Source organism: Rhinopithecus bieti, unplaced genomic scaffold (assembly GCF_001698545.2).
Source record: "Rhinopithecus bieti isolate Rb0 unplaced genomic scaffold, ASM169854v2 scaffold_12573, whole genome shotgun sequence".
NCBI lineage: Eukaryota > Metazoa > Chordata > Mammalia > Primates > Cercopithecidae > Rhinopithecus > Rhinopithecus bieti.
In genome coordinates, this window is record NW_016807321.1 from 149205 (window position 1) to 164071 (window position 14867).

Consider the following 14867-nt stretch of genomic DNA (forward strand, 5'->3'; position numbering starts at 1 on the left):
TGTTTTTTTTTTTTTTTTTTTGAGACAGAGTCTCACTCTGTTGCCCGGGCTGGAGTGCAGCGGCATGATCTCGGCTCACTGCAAGCTCTGTCTCCCAGATTCACGCCATTCTCCTGCTTCTGCCTGTCGAGTAGCTGGGACTACAGGCACCCACCACCACACCTGGCTAATTTTTTGTATTTTTAGTAGAGATGGGGTTTCACCATGTTAGCCAGGATGGTCTCGATCTCCTGACCTCGTGATCCGCCCACCTCGGCCTCCCAAAGTGCTGGGATTACAGGTGTGAGCCACCGCACCTGGCTCAGGTCTTTTCTTATTGCTAAGCCACCAGTCCCATTCCTGTGATCACTCAGTAATCCACTAACTCATTAACTAATTCATGAATGAATTAATCCATTCTGAGGGCAAAGCCCCCATGACACAATCCCCTTTTAAAGGCCACATCACTCAATATTACCACCGGGGGATCGAGCTTCTGTGTGGGTTTGGAGGGGACAAGCATTTGAGCCGCAGCACGTGCCTGGAGTGCTCAGTGCAGCAGCATGCTGGCTGTGCAGGTTGATAGGCTAGGAGCAATAGGCTCTACCATACAGCCTATGCGGGTAGTAGGTTCTACCGTGTAGGTTTGTGTAAGCACACTCCATGATGTTTGCACAAGGACAAAGTTGCCTAACGACACATTTCTCAGGACATAGCCCCATCATTAAGTGACACATGATTGTATATGTATATACCTCCTATTGGCACCATTTCGCTGGAAAATCCTGATTAACACAGAAGGTGGTACCAAGAAGTGGGCTGCCACTGTAACAGATACCTAAAAACGCAGAAGCAGCATTGGAACTGGGTAACGGGGTAGAGGCTGGAAGAGTTGTGAAGTGCATGCTTGAAGAAACCGAGATTGTCATGAAAGGATTTTAATGGTGGTTCTGGTGAGGGCTCAGAAAAGAAAGAGGAGGCCAGAAAGAAAGCCTCTGTCTACTTAGCGAATATGCAATCAATGACCAGATTGTTGGGAGAAATGTGGACAGTCGGGTCATTCTCATGAGGTCTCAGATGGAAATGAGGAACATGTTATTGGACGATGGAGAAAAGATGATCCTTATTATAAAGAGGCAGAGAAGGTGGCTGAATCGTGCTCATGTTCTAGTGTTACGGGAAAGGTAGAGAACTTGTCAGTGATGAAATGCGGTTTGAGTTGAGAGGATTGCTAAGCAGTGTGAAAGGACTGGCTGGGTTCCTCCTGACTGTTACAGCAAAATGTAAGAAGAGAGAAATGACTGATGAGGGAATTACTAAGCAAAAAGGAACTAGAACTTAAAGATGTGGAAAATGGGCTGGGCGCGGTGGCTCACACCTGTAATCCCAGCACTTCGGGAGGCCGAGGCGGGTGGATCACAAGGAGATCGAGACCATCCTGGCTAACACAGTGAAACCCTGTCTCTACTAAAAATACAAAAAATTAGGGCCGGTGTGCGGTGGCTCAAGCCGTATTCCCAGACTTTGGGGGTCTCTGTATGTATGTGGTGTGTATTCATCATGGTCAGGGAGATTTGGAGGCCATCCTGGCTAAACCGGTGGAAACCCCGTCTCGACTAAGAAGAAATACAAAAAACTAGCCGGCGAGGTGGCTGCCGCCTTGTAGTCCCAGCTACTTGGGAGGCTGAGGCAGGAGAAGTGTAAACCCGGAAGGCGGATGTGCATGTGAGGCGAGACGTTGGTCTCATAGCTACTGGCGACAGGGCATGACTCTCTGTCTATAAAAATAAATATATATATATATATATAAATAAAAATTAGCCGGGCGTGGTGGCCGGTGCCTGTAGTCCCAGCTACTCGGGAGGCTGAGGCCAGAGAAGGGCATGAACCCAGGAGGCGGAGCTTGCCGTGAGCTGAGATCGCGCCACTGCACTCCAGCCTGGGCAGCAGAGCGAGACTGTCTCAAAAAAAAAAAAAAAAAAAAAAACAGATGTGGAAAATGGTCAGCCTATCCATCAGTTTTGCAACAAATGAGAAAGAATATTTGACAAGAAGACTAAGGGTGTGGTCATCAACCAGTGGAAAAGGAGATTTGTGTGCATGTGAACCTCGGACTCTATCAGCCACCCAGTGGGAACACTGCAGCTTAAACTGAAGGGAAAGGAGATGGGAAGGAATGAAGGAATGAGGGAATTGGACTTCTTGGATTTTACGGGTCGGGACCACAGAGCTGCTCCATGCAAACGTGCTCCATTCTTCAAGACAGTGGAAGAAAGACCCCAAAGGGGAATCTGAGCTCATCAGAGCTGCCTCCCCGATTTCAAAAGGGGGCCATCACCTCCCTTTCAGCAAACCAGATAACCTTTGCCCAAAGCCATGGGGGCCTGCCCCTGACCAGCAGAGCCCTGGGGGTGGAACCTCTGCCTGGCAGAGCTGCACGGGTGGGGTTGCCGCCTCAGTGCACCCGGCAGGAGGAGCACAGCGCCCAAGAGGACTATTCTGGCTTGGCGTTTTCCTTGGAGTTTTCTTTGGAGTTTTCCAAGTCTAGGTTTCAACTTGCTTGGATCCATGGCTTCCTTCTTCCCTATGTCTCCCTTTTGGGATGGGAATGTCCATCTTATGCCTGTCCCACCACTTTTGTTTGTTTGTTTGCTCTTGAGACAGAGTCTTGCTCTGTCGCCCAGGCTGAAGTGCAGTGGCATGATCTTGGCTCACTGCAACTTCTACCCCCCGGGTTCAAGCATCTGTCCCTCCTCAGCCTCCCTAGTAGCTGGGATTATCGGCACCCGCCACTATGCCCAGCTAATTTTTGTATTTTTAGTAGAGACGGGGTTCCACCATGTTGCCCAGGCTGGTCTCAAACTCCTGACCTCAAGTGATCTGCCCACCTTGGCCTCCCAAAGTGCTGGGATTACAGGCATGAGCCACCAGGCCCAGCCCCCATCATTGTATTTTGGAAGCACATAACTTGTTTGGTTAAAAGGCCTTGCAGCTGGAGGGGAGTTTTGCCTTGTATGAATTGTTCCCTGAGTCTCACCTGTATCTGACTGAGACGATATTTAGATGAGACTTGGACCTCACACCTTAGAGTAGAACCTGCAGCAAGCCTAAGGCATGCAAAGCTGTTGGGATGGAATGAATGCATTTTGCATGGGAAGAATAGATAAATCTGGGGAGGTTGGGATGGAATGTTTGTGTGTCCCCACAATTCCTATGTTGAAGTCTGATCTCCAGTGTGATGGTATCTGGAGGTGGGGCCTTTGAGAGGTGATCATTATCAGCTGACGCCAAGAGGGACTAGCGCCCTTTGAGAGTCTCCAGAGAGCGAGCCTCTCTGCTCTCTACCATGTGAGGCGACACTGAGAAGCGGAGAAGAGTACAAGCTGGAAGAGGGTGCCCACAAGAACCCAACTGTGCTGGCACCCAGATCTCAAACTTCCAGCCTCCAAAACCGTAAGAAGTAAATTCCTGTTGTTTACAAGCCACCCAGTCTATGGCACTTTGTTATGGCAGCCCATAGAGCTGCCATATGAGAGACCAAGGCAGGTGAGCTAAATGAAGTCTCTCCCTAGGGGAGCCATCGAGAAAGCTTCCTGAGGCTCAGAGTGTCGGTTCTATTCTACCTCTTGGGTGGTGTGTTGGGCCCATGGGTGTGCACTTTCTTCTTATTTTTCTTTAGTTGCATGTGTGATATATACATTCTTTTATACACACACTGATATATGCACTCTTTTATTTTTATTTTTATTTTTTTGAGACGGAGTTTCGCTCTTGTCACCTGGGCTGGAGTACAATGGCACGATCTCGGCTCACTGCAACCTCCACCTCCCGGGTTCAAGTGATCCTCCTGTTTCAACCTCCTGAGTAACTGGGATTACAGGTGGCTGCCACTATGCCCAGTAAATTTTTGTATTTTTAGTAGAGACGGGGTTTCACCATGTTGCCCAGGCTGGTCTTGAACTCCTGACCTCAAGTGATCCACCCACCTCAGCCTCCCAAAGTTCTGGAATTACAGGTGTGAGCCACCGCACCCAGCCTGCACTCCTTTAATTTTAAAAACATTTATTTATTATTTATTTCTTTATTTTGAGATGGAGTCTTGCTCTGTCACCCAGGCTGGAATGCAGTGGCATGATCTTGGCTCACTGCAACCTCTTCCTCCCAGGTTCACACCATTCTCCTGCCTCAGCCTCCCGAGTAGCTGGGACTACAGGCACCTGCCATCGCGCTTGGCTAATTTTTTGTATTTTTAGTAGAGACGGGGGTCTCACCATGTTAGCCAGGATGGTCTCGATCTCCTGACCTGGTGATCTGCCTGCCTCAGCCTCCGAAAGTGCTGGGATTACAGGTGTGAGCCATAGCACCCAGCCTAAAAACATTTAATATTAAACAGTAAAGCAGATGCTCACATGCACAGACTTGCATATGTGCCTGCACCTGCACAGGTGTACACACAGGTGTGCCTCAGCCTCTCTCAGGAGCTCTGCCAGCAGGTGTCAGTGGGACCCAGCCGCCTGCATATTCTGCAAAGATTGTTCAGATGATTCTCACAGCCCCCGAAATTGAGACCTCCTGCTCTACAACAAAAGGTGCTTGTGCTCCCAAATCTTTTCCCTCAGGTTTCCCAAAATGAAGGATAATTGAAACACATCATTTGCTCTTTGCATGAGAAGCCAAAGCGAGTAATGGGCTGTATGAGGCTAGAAGTCATGAAGAGGCTGATGAATGTAATCTCATACATTAAAACCTTTCCCAAATTCATATGAATCTGCATTGTAATGTTCGTTCATTGTAATGTTCGTATTTTATAAAATGCGGTGTGGGGTTCAGAAACAGTTTGCAAAATGAATGTCCTGCCTCAATAAACCAGGCACTTTTTTTTTTTTTTTTTCAGCTTGAAAAACAGGAAAGCCAGAAGCGGTGGCTCACACCTATAATCCCAGCACTTTGGGAGGCCAAGGCAGGTGGATCACCTGAGGTCAGGAGTTCGAGATCAGCCTGGCCAACACAGTAAAACCCTGTCTCCATTAAAAATACGAAAAATTAGCTGGGCATGGCGGTGCATGCCTGTAGTCCCAACTACTCGGGAGGCTGAGTCAGGAAAATCACTTGAACCCAGGAGGCGGTGGTTGCAGTGAGCTGAGATCGCACCACTACACTCAGCCTGGGCGACAAGAGTGAGACTCCGTCTTAAGAAAAGAAAAAAACAGCTCTGGAGCCGAGTTCCCACAAAACAGCACTGTCTGTCTGTTTAGAGCCAGGGCTTCTTGACAAGCCACTTCATTTTCCTGAGTGTCAATGTATTTATCCGTAAAATTAAAATTTACTTCTAATTTTAAAAAAATGGCCTGGGGTGACAACTGCCCCACCCCCTAGGATAGGGCCTGTGCCCCTCAAATCTGCCTGCTCCCCAGCATAACCGCCATCCCTACTAGTGAGTCTATGACCCCTGGGCCTAGGGAGTTAGGGTGACTGTGGGCAGCTCTAGGCCCCTTCTCCCCTCCACTGTACAGGGGCAGCCTCGGAGCCCTTCACTCCTCAGGCCTGGGCTGGTGTCCCTCCGTGACTGCTGTGGGGGCTGGGGACACATGCCACCCTCATGGGGTGGGCACGCCAGCCGGGGAGCCAGAAAGAACATGAGACAAAGATGGGTTGAGTGCAGGGTGGACTCAGGGTGGCAGGAAGGAGCTGCTGGCCGTTTGTGCTGGGTGGCCTCTCCAAGATGAAGTCAGAGCAGAGAAGGCTAAGGCCCAGCCACGTGGGATCTGGAGGAACAGTCTCCAGGCAGGGGCAGTAGATGAGAGGGCACCAAGGCAGGAGTGGCCTCAGGGGACAGCAGGGGGACCCGAGTGGCACCTCAAGGGTGAGGAGCAGGGAGGTGGGCGGTTGGGCAGATCCCCAGGCCTCTCCACGCTTCAGAAGGGATCCCCCCGGCCTTGTGTGCACCAGGTGAGGGGCCAGGGCAGAGGAGGGCCAGGCGGAGGCTCCTCCTGTAACACAAGCAAGGTGACCGCGGCAGGGCCCGGGTGGCTGCAGGTTAGGTGTTATTGGATTCTGCATAGGTGTAGAAAGTCAGGGCATTGAGATTTCCTGGCCCCGGCTGTGAAAGAAAGACGGGGTCGTGGAGAGCTCCAGGGCCTTTGCCTGAGCACTGGTGGTGGGGACCAATGCCACTGGGGCAGGTGGAGACACATCTGCATTCCTGGCATCAGAACAGCAGTCTTTTGCGCACAGCCCCGGGTGGATGGGAACCAGCAGTCCGGGAGCCGTAGGGGCTGCAGCTCAGGGAGAAGCCCCCACGCAGTGAGGATGCACATGGCCAGGCCAGGACTGGGCGCTGAGTTCCAGGAGGAACCCAAGGGAGACCAGAAGTGGGGCCAGCAGAGAGAAGAAACCAGGGGATGTTGGGGAGCCCAGCAGCAGTAGAAGGGGGGACTGCGGCCGAGCTGCCCCTCCCCACCCCAGAGGACAGCTTAAGGGACTTAATCTCTAGGAGGTCATGGGTGACCTTGACCACAACAGCATCAGCTTGTGGCAGAACGGCAGTGATCACGGGGGTGGTTCCTCTGTGGAGTTTGCAGAAAAGGGGAGGTGAGCTTGCCGGGGATAGGGGGTTACAGGAGGGGGATTTAGAGTGGGCAAAATTGCAGGATACCGGGGGGCTACTAGGGATGGCTCTGAAGAGAGGGGAAAGCTGAAGCTCCCAGGAGAGGACTCAGCAGAAGGGAAGGGAGCCCAGGGGGCCAGGGGAGGAGCCATCTGGAAGGAAGGAGACAAGAGATGGGGGGAATGGGAAGGGGAGGAGGGAGATGGGGGGGTAGGGAAAAGGAGAGGGAGGTGGGAGGGGCCCTCGGGAAAGGAGGAAGAGTTAGGTGTTGGGGGAGGCGGGAATGGGGGAGTGGGAGATTCATGGGAGGCAGGAGGGGCTGCCTGTAAGGACTTGGACTCAGCCAGGCGCACAAACAGTAACCAAGGAATGATCTCAGGCCCAACTTTTACAACCACTTCAGAACAAAACCAAAGACAGTAAACACAGTGAAGTCATCCAGTGCATGTGAAGGAAAAAAAAATATTGCTTTCCTCGTCCAAACAGTGAATGTTCCTAGCATTTCTGAGAAACTCAGGTCACTGCGGATACCAATCAGGGAGTGCTTCCTGGAAGAGGTGGGAGTACGGGCAGAAATCAGCCAGGTAGAGGGGAGGTGGCTTTCCAGACAGGACCATGGGCTGAGCAAAGGCCCCAGATGGAGGAGGAGGAGGAGTGGACAGGCCAGTGTGGGGAGGGTCTGCATCTGCTGGGATCACATCCGCTCCTTCCTTGGGAGGTCTTCTCATCTTCCTAGAGGGAGCAGCGCCCCCATCCTGCTCCTCCCACCTCCCTGCAGCCTGCACCTGCCCATCAAGAAGCCTTACCCCGTCTTAAGCACACGCTTGGGTGTACGTTGGTGTCTGCCACCGGCCGCAGTTGATCTCTGCCGGCTCCGCGAGGGAGAGCCCTGCTGTGTTCAGCTTTTCATTGTGTTTCCAGACCCAACACAAAGCATAAATATATGAATTAATAATAGAAATGGATGGATGGATGGATGGATGCATGGATGGATGGATGGATAGATGGGCAGATGGATGGGTGAATGAACAGATAGGTGGGTAGGTGGATAGATGGATACATGCATGAATAGAAGGATAAGCGAATTCATGGACAAATGAGTAGATGTGTGACTGGATGCATGGATAGATGCGTGTGTAGCTGAACATCAGTTCAACCCTATTTTCTTAGGACTGGGTTTTTGTCTTTTACACCCCAAAAGACCTTTATCCAAATATCTCTCTCACATTACTTTTCTCTTTCTCTTTGTTCTCTAGAAGTTCTTGCCTGTAACCTTTATTTCTGGACATAATTACAAATAACCTTACACTGTTATTTAAATTCTTCATGTTTCCACATTTAGCTTATAAATAATTCAAGAGGCTAATGCTGCCTTTGAACCACAGACTCACTACCAGAGTGATAAACCAACCGTGTTTGAGCCTCTGTGGACTTGGCAATGTTCTAATCATTAAGATAACGAGGCCAGGCGTGGTGGCTCACACCTGTAATCTCAGCACTTTGGGAGGCCGAGGAGTTCAAGACCAGCCTGGGCAACATAGTGAGACCCCGTCTCTACAAAAATAAAAACATCAGTGGGGCATGGTGGTGGGCGCCTGTAATTCCAGCTACATGGCAGGTTGAGGCAGGAGAATGACTTGAACCCGGGAGGTGGAGGTTGCAGAGAGCCGACATCGCACCACTGCACTCCAGCCTGGGCGACAAAAGTGAACCTCCATCTCAAAAAAATAAATAAATCAGTTGGGCATGGTTGCACATGTCTGCAGTCTCAGCTACTCAGACGACTGAGGCAGGAGGATTGCTTGAGCCCAGGAGGTCGATGCTGCAATGAGCCGTGACCACACCCCTACACTCCAGCCTGGGCTACAGAATGAGATCCTGTCTCAGAAAAAAAAAAAAAAAGAAAAAAGAAAAAAAGACAAAGTGTTCTGCTTGAGCTCTTCTTGGGGACTGGGCCTGCTCTGGGATGCATTCTGCAGAGATGTCCCTGCCTGGTCTTCAGACATAAGGGGCCTCACTCAAACCCTTTGAAGCTCCCCATTGCCTCTTGCCCAGTCTCTCCTTGCCCCACGCATATCCGTGCCCCCACTTTAACCCTCCCAGCCTCATCTCACCCTACGCCACCTGCATCCCTGCCCCTCCAGCCACTCTGGTCTCCTTCTAGCTCCCCAGAGGTGCCATCTTTCCTTGTGCCACAGGACCTTTGCCATGCAGTTTCCTGTCTTTGCCTCATTAACCTCCATGCATTCTTCAATTTGGGGCTCAGCTGTCACTTCCTTGGGGTCCCTGTAGGGTCAGGCCTCACGCACCCTCTCCTTGTCTTCTATGTGCTTGCTTGGCTGCCCATCATTAGTCAGCCAGGTGAGTATCTGGTTTACCTCTCCTTCCCTCTCTCAACTGGATGCTCCATGAGGGCAACCCCAGCCTGGTTTCCCTCATCATGTACCTCCCAGAGTGAGGGGTATCTACAGAGCCCCAGAAGAGGGACTCCTGGGAAGGCAGGCGGGTGCCTGGCTGGACTCTACTGCCATTGGATGCCCTGAGGGGAGAGTGCATCAGGCTGCCCCATGCACCTGCCGGTCCCTACCTGCCTGGGATCAGGGTCAAGTCAACTTCTTACCCTGATTTGGCTTCCAGGAGAGACAGCCCACTGACTCGGGCACAGAAGTAACCAGCACTCCAGGGAGCTCCATCCTGTGGAGTGGCATCTGGGGGGGCACCTGGTTTTGCCATCTGATGAAATCTGGTCATTTAAAAGTATGTTGCATACCAGCCTTGCTCCCGTTCTCACATGCGATGCGTCTCCTCCCAATTCTTTTGTCACTATGACTGGAAACGTCCTGAGGCCTCCCAAGAAGCAGATGCCACTATGCTTCCTGTAAAGCCTGCAGAACCATGAGTTAATTAAACTTCTTTCCTTATAAATGATGCAGTCTTGGTGAGGTGCGGTAGCTCGTGCCTGTAAAGCTGATGAAGACCTAGCCTACCATGTGCTCATAAGAGCCAGCCTCTCACCACAGGAGGCCATCAAGGTCAGGAAGACTCCAGGGAGTCCTGCTATGGGGAGACAGGATCCTTACAGGCTTTCCTGGAAACGCTGGAGCATGCTGGGCCCTCCCCATCCCCATAGCCACACAAGGCCTTACATGTGCTGTTGTGCTGAGTTCCAGGACCCCAGTGAGAGGCCCAGGAGCAAGAGGCAATAACCTAGGTGGGGAAGGAATGGCCAGGGAGGTAGCAGTTGCCTCTACTCAATGGCACATCAGTCCCAACTACCAGTCCCCAACTGAGCAACCCAGAAAGTCACTTTTCTTCTCTGAGCCCCATCTATAAAAAGAGAGGGACTTGGCAATTAAGCAAGAAGACACAATAAAGCCATCTATATTGAAAAGGAAGAAGTAGGCTGGGCACAGTGCTCACGCCTGTAATCCCAGCACTTTGGGAGACCAAGGCGGGCAGATCACCCAAGGTCAGGAGTTCGAGACCAGCCTGACCAACATGGAGAAACCTCATCTTTACTAAAAATACAAAATTAGCCGGGCATGGTGGTGCATGCCTGTAATCCCAGCTACTCAGGAGGCTGAGGCAGGAGAATCACTTGAACCCTGGAGGCAGAGGTTGCAGTGAGTCAAGATCACGCCACTGTACTCCAGCCTGGGCAACAAGACACCAAGAGTGAAACTCCATTTCAAAAAGAAAGAAAAGAAAAGGAAGAAGTAAAGTCATCTCTATTTGCAGATGACATAACCTTGTACATAGAAAATCCTAAGGAAGCCACTGAAAAAATATTAGAACTAGCACTTTGGGAGGTTGAGGTGTGAGGATTTCTTGAGCCTAGGAGTTCAAAACTATCCTGGGCAACATAGCAAGACACCGGCTCTACAAAAAAAAAAATAAAAAATTACCCAGGCATGGTAGCACACGCCTATAGTCCCAGCTACTTGGGAGGCTGAGATAGGAGAATCACCTGAGCCTAGGAGCTCAAGGTTGCAGTGAACTGTGATCACACTACTGCACTCCAGCCTGGGTAACAGAGCCAGACCCTGTCCCAAAATAAATAAATAAATAGTAACTATTAGAGCTAACAAATGAGTACAACAGGGCTGCAGGGTATAAGATCAATATATGAAAATCAATTGTGTTTCTATACAGCAGCAACCAGCAAACCAAAAGTGAGATGAAGAGAAAAATTCCATAATACTTAGGAGTCAACTTAACAAAATAAGTGCAAAACACATATTCTGAAGACTACAATACATTGTTGAAAATTTTTTTAAAGACCTGAAGAAATGGAAAACATCCTATGTTCATGGATTAGAAGCCTGAATATTTTTAAGATGACATTACTGCCCAAATTGGTTTTTATTTGCATTTCCCTGATGCCACTGGTATGGCAGATTCAGCACAATCCTTATCAAATTCCCAATTACCTTCTTTGCAGAAATTGACAAACTGTCCTTAAATTCATACGGAAAGGCAAGTAATCCAGAATAAACAAAGCAATCTTGAAAAAGAAGAACAAAATTACAGAACTCATACTTTCCAATATCAGAACTCACTACAAAGCTACAGTAATCAGGACAGTGTGGTGCTAGAGTAAGGATAGACATATACATCAATGGAATAGAACAGAGAGACCAGAAAGAAACTCTCACATTTATGGGCAACTAGTTTTTGACAGGGGTACCAGGCACATTCAATGGGAAATTTGTTGAAACAGTCTTTTCAACAAATGGTGCCGAGAAAACTGAATATCAACATGCGTGAGAATGAAGTTGAATACTACCTCACGCTATATACAAAAATTAACACGGGCCGGGCGCGGTGGCTCAAGCCTGTAATCCCAGCACTTTGGGAGGCCGAGACGGGCGGATCACGAGGTCAGGAGTTCAAGACCATCCTGGCTAACACGGTGAAACCCCGTCTCTACTAAAAAATACAAAAAACTAGCCGGGCGAGGTGGCGGGTGCCTGTAGTCCCAGCTACTCGGGAGGCTGAGGCAGGAGAATGGCGTAAACCCGGGAGGCGGAGCTTGCCGTGAGCTGAGATCCGGCCACTGCACTCCAGCCTGGGCGACAGAGCAAGAATCCGTCAACAAAAAAAAAAAAAAAAAAAATAACACAAAACTAATTGATATAGCTTGTATATTTGTACCCTGTCCAAATCTCACGTTGTACTTGCTAAACCCCAGCATTGGAGTGGGGACCTCACTGGAGGTGTTTGGGTCCATGGGGGTGGATCTCTTAGGCTTGGTGCTCCAGTCTGGTATGCCACTGCACTCCAGCCTGGGTGACAGGGCAAGACTCTGTCTCAAAAAAAAAAAAAAAAAAAAAAGAAAAAAAAAAAATCACACAGTCTCAGGTATTTATTTATTTATTTTCTTTTTGATACAGAGTCTCGCTCTATTGCCCAGCGGGGAGTGTAGTGGTGCAATCTCAGCTCACTGCAAGCTCCACCTCCTGGGTTCATGCCATTCTCCTGCCTCAGCCTCCCAAGTAGCTGGGACTACAGGCACCTGCCACCACGCCTGGCTAATTTTTTGTATTTTAGTAGAGACAGGGTTTCACCATGTTAGCCAGGATGATCTCAATCTCCTGACCTCGTGATCCACCTGCCTTGGCCTCCCAAAGTGCTGGGATTACAGGCGTGAGCCACAGCGCCCAGCCAGTCTCAGGTATTTCTTTATAGTAATGCAAGAACAGCCTAATACAGAAAATTGTTGCCAAGGAGTGGAACACTGTTATAAAGATACCCGAAAATGTGGAAGTAACTTTGGAACTGGGTAACAGACAGAGGTTGGTAGAGTTTGGAGGGCTCAGAAGAAGACAGGAAGATGAAGGAAGCTTTGAAACCTCTTAGAAACAAGTTAAATGGTTGTGACCAAAATGTTGATAATGGTAAGAACAATGAAGTCCAGGCTGCCAAGGTCTGAGAAGGAAATGAGGAACTTATTGAGAACTGGGGCAAAGGTCACCATTGTTACGCCTTACCAAAAAACTTGGCTGTATTCTGTTCATGCCCCAGGGATCCATGGTAGTTTGAACTTCATAGTGATGATTTAGAGTATCTGCTGGAAGAAGTTTCTAAGCAGCAAAGCATTCAAGAAGTGACTGACTGAGGCCAGGAACGGTGGCTCATGCCTGTAATCCCAGCACTTTGGGAAGCCGAGGCAGGTGGATCACGAGGTCAGGAGATCAAGACCATCCTGGCTAACATGGTGAAACCCCATTTCTACTAAAAATACAAAAAATTAGCCAGGCATCTGTAGTCCCAGCTACTTGGGAGGCTGAGGCAGGAGAATGGCGTGAACCCAGGAGGTGGAGCCTACAGTGAGCTGAGATCGTGCCATTGCACTCCAGCCTGGGTGACAATATGAGACTCTATCTCAGTAAAAAAAAAAAAAAAAAAAAAAAAAAAAAAAAAAAAAAAAAGCTGTAGTGAATTAACACTTTGAGGAAGTATAAGGGAAAGCATGTTTGTATTTTGCAATGTGAGAAGGACATGAGATTTGGATTTGGGAGCGGTCGGGGCCGAATGATACAGTTTGGATATTTGTCCCTGCTCAAATCTCATGTTGAATTGTAATGTCCAGTGTTGGAGGGAAGCCTGGTGGGAAGTGTTTGGGTCATGGGTCCCAAACACCTCCTAATTGGTCCCTCATGGCTGGGTACTGTGTTTGTGACAGTGAGTTCTTGTGAGAGCTGGTCATTTAAAAGTGTGTGACACATCCTCCCCCCTCCCTCCTTCCCTCTGCTCCTATTCTCTCCATGTGATGTGCTTGCTCCCCTTTCTCCTTCCACCATGATTGGAAGCTTCCTGGGGTGTCCCCAGAAGCAGATGCTGCTATGCTTCCTGTAAAACCTACAGAACTGTGAGCCAATTAAACTTGTTTTCTTATAAATTACGGTCTCAGGTATTCCTGTAAAGCAATGTAGGAATGGTCTAATATGTTAATCAAAGACCTAAATGTAAGGGCAAAAACTGTAAAACTCTTAGAAGAAAATAGGCATAGACCTTGGATTAGGCAATGGGTTTTTAGATATGACATCAAACACAAGCAACAAAAGAAAAAATAGATAAGTTGGAGATCATCAAATTAAAAAACGTTTGCTCTTCAACAGATGACATTAGGTCCAGTGTAGTGTTTTGTGCATGTAATGCTGAGGATGGAGGATCACTTGAGCCCAGGAGTTCAAGACTAATCTGGGAAATACAGCAAGACCCTATCTCTATAAAAAAAAAAAAATCCAGGTGCCATGGCACGCACCTGTAGCCCCAGCTACTCAGGAGGCTGAGGCAGGAGGATTGCTTGAGCCCAGGAGATCAAGGTTGCAGTGAACTATGATCGAGCAATACTCTGTCTCAACAACAACAACAAGACGGTTGGGTGTGGTTGTTCATATCTATAATCCCAGCACTTCAGGAGACTGAGACAGGAGGATCACCTGAGGCCAGGGGTTGACAACATAGTGAGATCCCATCTAGCCAGGCATGGTGGCTGGCATGGTGCACATGTCTGTGGTCCTAGCTACTCATGAGACTGAGGTAGGAGGATCCCTTGAGCCCAGGAGGTCGAGGCTGCAGTCAGCTGTGATTGTACCACTACACTCCAGGATGGATGACAGAGCAAGACTTATCTCAAAGAAAAAGAGGCCCTTATTGACTCATGTCTGAAGAATGCAACAAGGGCACAGGTGGATTTAGCCTCCAAATTGCCTCTGGAGGTCTGTCTCTGCCCACTTTGGGGCAACATCCCCCACAACCTACTCCCAGCAGCTCCAGGCTTGCAGCTGCCATTCAGGCAGCCCAAAGAAGGTAGAGGTGGGGAGGGGGGAAGCTCCATCCCTGCAGGGCAGCAAAAGTCCCAGGCCATCCTCCCATTGGCCAGGCTGGGATCACATGACTACATCTGAGCCAATCACAGTCATTTTGTCCATCCTGGGCATGGGGGAGGAGTGAATTCTGCCCTTCCCCCAGCCTTTCAGAAAGTTTTCATATCTCTTGGGGACTGAAGTTTACAACAGGGTCAGGGCTGCTGTAGAATTCCTAGGGCTGGGACAAGGAAGAATGGCAAACCGGAAGTGAAAGATGGCCCTTCTTGCTGTGGGTGTTTAGGGGTCAGGAGGGTATTTGGCCCCAGAACAGACAGCCCCTCATGCCAGCTCCATTGGGGGGATCTGTCATGAGTGCCCCACTTGCCATGAAGGCTGCCAAAGGCCAAGAGCTGCACACACAATGGGCTCCAGAAACTGACATCAGAAATGAAATACTGGGGTGGGGG

At 49.5% G+C, this 14867-nt stretch overlaps 1 long non-coding RNA gene across 2 annotated transcripts in view; it reads right to left on the reverse strand.

Moving 5' to 3' along the window:
• Positions 1–14867, reverse strand: part of LOC108535267 (uncharacterized) — a 52053-nt gene that overhangs the window by 20302 nt on the left and 16884 nt on the right. Inside the window, exons 4-6 of one of the 2 annotated variants that reach the window (XR_001887176.1) lie at positions 9207–9471; positions 7393–7488; positions 6974–7134 (exon numbers count right to left, since the gene is read on the reverse strand). The exons of the other annotated variant lie outside the window; for it this stretch is intronic. This is a non-coding gene — a long non-coding RNA (uncharacterized LOC108535267). Of the gene's footprint in view, positions 1–6973; positions 7135–7392; positions 7489–9206; positions 9472–14867 lie in introns of those variants that run through there. 2 annotated transcript variants of the gene reach the window in all.